Genomic DNA, 4785 nt, shown 5'->3' on the forward strand with positions numbered 1-4785 from the left:
CTGGTCCCCGTGTGGACGGAGGAGGTACTGTAGCCAGATCAGACCTGGTCCCAGTGTGGACAGCGTAGGTACTGTAGCCAGACCAGACCTTGTCCCTGTGGGGACGGAGGAGGTACTGTAGCCAGACCAGACCTAGTCCCAGTAGCCAGACCAAACCTGGTCCCAGTTTGGGCGGAGGAGGTACTGTAGCCAGACCAGACCTGCTCCCTGTGGGGATGGAGGCGGTACTGTAGCCAGACCAGATAGACTGAAGTGTGGACTTTCATCTCAACATTTCCTTAGTAACCAAGGGTGACAGTTACCCTGAGGAGAATAGGGAATTGTAGAACTATTCCTTCTATAAGGGAGTTGTGGTCGCCACTGGATGGGCTAGTGGCAAAGTCAAAATCGGCTAGATTTTAAACATTTATGAAAACAAAGGTTTCTGTTAACCTTAGTTGTAGGTTGTCAATTTTATTTTAATAAGTGCAATTGTAGAAATAGGTGGGGATTATGACTTTGCCACTTGCCCAGATACTGACAATCGGTAAGGATGGCTAAGATTGGGTAGCCTTGCTCTGTGGTAGTAACTGCAGTGAATAGATGCACTTGTTGGTTGTTGTTAACAGGTATTCAGTATTCTGGAGTGCTGTCATCAGGTGTTGGAGCCTCAGGTTACCAGTACTGGAGGAATGGACTGACTACTATCACATTATGGATGGTGACCAAAGCTTTTAGCAGCCGGACAACAAATAGCACCCTGCTTGAATAAGAGTTGTTAATAATTAAGTCCACTAAGCCCCTTCAGTCTGTCCACTCTCTTTTAGATCCTCGGAAGAGTCTTAGAATGTCCTTAGAAGAGTCTCAGAACGTCCTTAGAAGAGTCTCAGAACGTCCATAGAAGAGTCTTATAACGTCCATAGAAGAGTCTTATAACGTCCTTAGAAGAGTCTTATAACGTCCATAGAAGAGTCTTATAACGTCCATAGAAGAGTCTCAGAACGTCCATAGAAGAGTCTCAGAACGTCCTTAGAAGAGTATTATAACGTCCATAGAAGAGTCTCAGAACGTCCTTAGAAGAGTCTCAGAAAGTCATTAGAAAAGTCTCAGAACGTCCTTAGAAGAGTCTTAGAACGTCCTTAGAAGAGTCTCAGAAAGTCATTAGAAAAGTCTCAGAACGTCCTTAGAAGAGTCTTAGAACGTCCTTAGAAGAGTCTCAGAAAGTCATTAGAAAAGTCTCAGAACGTCCTTAGAAGAGTCTTAGAACGTCCTTAGAAGAGTCTCATAACGTCCTTAGAAGAGTCTCAGAAAGTCATTAGAAAAGTCTCAGAACGTCCTTAGAAGAGTCTTATAACGTCCTTAGAAGAGTCTTATAATGTCCTTAGAAGAGTCTTATAACGTCCTTAGAAGGGTCTTACAACATCCTTAGAAGAGTCTCAGAAAGTCCTTAGAAGAGTCTCAGAACGTCCTTAGAAGAGTCTTACAACGAGAAGAGTCTTATAACGTCCTTAGAAGAGTCTTATAACGAGAAGAGTCTTATAACGTCCACAGAAGAGTCTTAGAATGTCCTTAGAAGAGTCTCAGAACGTCCTTAGAAGAGTCTCAGAAAGTCCTTAAAAGAGTCTCAGAACATCCTTAGAAGAGTCTCATAACGTCCATAGAAGAGTCTTAGAACGTCCTTAGAAGAGTCTCAGAAAGTCCTTAGAAGTCTTAGAATGTCCTTAGAAGAGTCTCAGAAAGTCCTTAGAAGAGTCTCAGAACGTCCTTAGAAGAGTCTCATAACGTCCATAGAAGAGTCTTAGAATGTTGTTAGAAGAGTCTTACGTCCTTAGAAGAGTCTTATAACGTCCATAGAAGAGTCTTATAACATCCATAGAAGAGTCTTACAACATCCTTAGAAGAGTCTTAGAACGTCCTTAGAAGAGTCTTATAACGTCCTTAGAAGAGTCTTATAACGTCCTTAGAAGAGTCTTGTAATGTCCTTAGAAGAGTCTTATAATGTCCTTAGAAGAGTCTTATAACGTCCTTAGAAGAGTCTTATAACGTTCAAGAAGAGTCTTATAACGTCCATAGAAGAGTCTTATAACGTCCTTAGAAGAGTCTTATAACGTCCATAGAAGAGTCTTATAACGTCCATAGAAGAGTCTCAGAACGTCCATAGAAGAGTCTCAGAACGTCCTTAGAAGAGTATTATAACGTCCATAGAAGAGTCTCAGAACGTCCTTAGAAGAGTCTTATAACGTCCATAGAAGAGTCTCAGAACGTCCTTAGAAGAGTCTCAGAACGTCCATAGAAGAGTCTTATAACGTCCATAGAAGAGTCTTATAACGTCCATAGAAGAGTCTCATAACGTCCTTAGAAGAGTCTTATAACGTCCCTAGAAGAGTCTTATAACGTCCTTAGAAGAGTCTTATAACGTCCATAGAAGAGTCTTATAACGTCCTTAGAAGAGTCTTATAACGTCCATAGAAGAGTCTTATAACGTCCTTAGAAGAGTCTTATAACGTCCTTAGAAGAGTCTTATAACGTCCATAGAAGAGTCTTATAACGTCCATAGAAGAGTCTTATAACGTCCTTAGAAGAGTCTTATAACGTCCCTAGAAGAGTCTTATAACGTCCATAGAAGAGTCTCAGAACGTCCATAGAAGAGTCTTATAACGTCCATAGAAGAGTCTTATAACGTCCATAGAAGAGTATTATAACGTCCATAGAAGAGTCTTATAACGTCCTTAGAAGAGTCTCAGAACGTCCATAGAAGAGTCTCAGAACGTCCTTAGAAGAGTCTTATAACGTCCTTAGAAGAGTCTCAGAACGTCCTTAGAAGAGTCTTATAACGTCTTTAAATCTAAAAGCTGGAAACACAGAAACGAGTTTTGTTGGAGAAAACAGAAGCCAGCAAACACAGAGTCTCTTCAGAAGCTGTTGTTTTTATTGACCTGATATATCTACAGTAATACAGTTTGGTGAAGGGGCCTATTTCACTGTATTTCTTTGTCACTAGACTAACGTTCTGTTTGCATGCAGTGAACAAAAATCTAAAACAAGTGACACATGGCAATAAATTAGCATATCATTTACAAAAAAAACAATTGTAACAGTGTACCAACATTAATACTGAATATGAAATAAACATAACTCTTCAAATAATGCTTTTTGTTTTCCATTCTCTCTTGCACTTGAAGGTACAGGGTAAAGCAGTGACATTGATAACATCTATGAGTACCAGTTTGATTGAGTGTCTTCTAAAGTGTCTCTGTCAGTCCATCTGTCTCATTGTCTGTAGGCCCCGTGTCCCAATGCCAGTAGACGGTTACTTCAAGCCTCAGGATTTAAGGAAAAGAAGGAACAGCTCTGGAAGAAGACCCAGCATGTTGAGTTGAATGTAGTTGAAATGCTTTAGTTTTCATGGTCCACTAATGTCCAAATGTCCTGGTTCAATGTTTCATCACCAAAGATCACGGGTCTAACGTCCTTAGTTAAACTGAGGGTGGCTACCAAGTAGCATAGTCCTATGATTTTAGCAGTCCACATGTGTTTCCTTTGTGACTCTTTAATTGTCTTTCCGATTGGTCTGGGGGTTCCATCAAGTCCTACTGGTTTATCCTCCACAGCATGGCTCCATCTGGGCCTGGTCTGTCTGGTCCGCTGGGTCAGTACCACACGGGTGGGGGTCCCTTTTCACAACCCCAACCAACGCCAGAAGCAATGTCACTTGTGGAGGGTTTATATTAGAAGAATGTTTGACACCACTAGGAATAATACAGGATACAACTGGGGAAGTCCATGTGAAGGGGTGAGAGGTGAGGGGTGAGAGGTGAGGGGTGAGAGATGAGGGGTGAGAGGTGAGGGGTGAGAGGTGAGGGGTGGTGTGTTGGTACTACACCATCAATGAACATTCCCAGTGTGAGGTAAGAAGATATCATTTTAAACAAACAACAAGATTGCTAGCATTAACCAACATATAGATATGAATGTCTTAGTGTTCATATTGCTCAGATCAGATCCAGCCTATAGTCACTGTATAGTAGTGGGAGTGAAAGCACCAATTATATAACACCATGGGCCAGGGAGAAGAGCCAGGGAGAAGAGTCAGAGAGAAGAGTCAGGGAGAATAGCCAGGGTGAATATCCAGGGAGAAGAGTCATGGAGAAGAGTCAGGGAGAAGAGTCAGGGAGAAGTGCCAGGGAGAAGAGTCAGAGAGAAGAGCCAGAGAGAAGAGCCAGGGAGAATAGCCAGGGTGAATAGCCAGGGAGAAGAGTCAGAGAGAAGAGCCAGAGAGAAGAGCCAGGGAGAATAGCCAGGGAGAAGAGTCAGGGAGAAGAGTCAGGGAGAAGTGCCAGGGAGAAGAGCCAGGGAGAATAGCCAGGGTGAATATCCAGGGAGAAGAGTCATGGAGAAGAGTCAGGGAGAAGTGCCAGAGAGAAGAGTCAGAGAGAAGAGCCAGGGAGAATAGCCAGGGTGAATAGCCAGGGAGAAGAGTCATGGAGAAGAGTCAGGGAGAAGAGCCAGAGAGAAGAGCCAGGGAGAATAGCCAGGGTGAATAGCCAGGGAGAAGAGTCAGAGAGAAGAGCCAGAGAGAAGAGCCAGAGAGAAGAGCCAGAGAGAAGAGCCAGGGAGAATAGCCAGGGAGAAGAGTCAGGGAGAAGTGCCAGGGAGAAGAGCCAGGGAGAATAGCCAGGGTGAATAGCCAGTCAGACCTGAACCCAATAGAAAATCTTTGGAGGGAGCTGAAAGTCCGTATTGCCCAGCAACAGCCCCGAAACCTGAAGGATCTGGAGAAGGTCTGTATGGAGGAGTGGGCCAAAA

The sequence above is a fragment of the Oncorhynchus tshawytscha genome, linkage group LG09 (genome assembly GCF_018296145.1).
Source record: "Oncorhynchus tshawytscha isolate Ot180627B linkage group LG09, Otsh_v2.0, whole genome shotgun sequence".
Classification (NCBI taxonomy): Eukaryota; Metazoa; Chordata; class Actinopteri; order Salmoniformes; family Salmonidae; genus Oncorhynchus; species Oncorhynchus tshawytscha.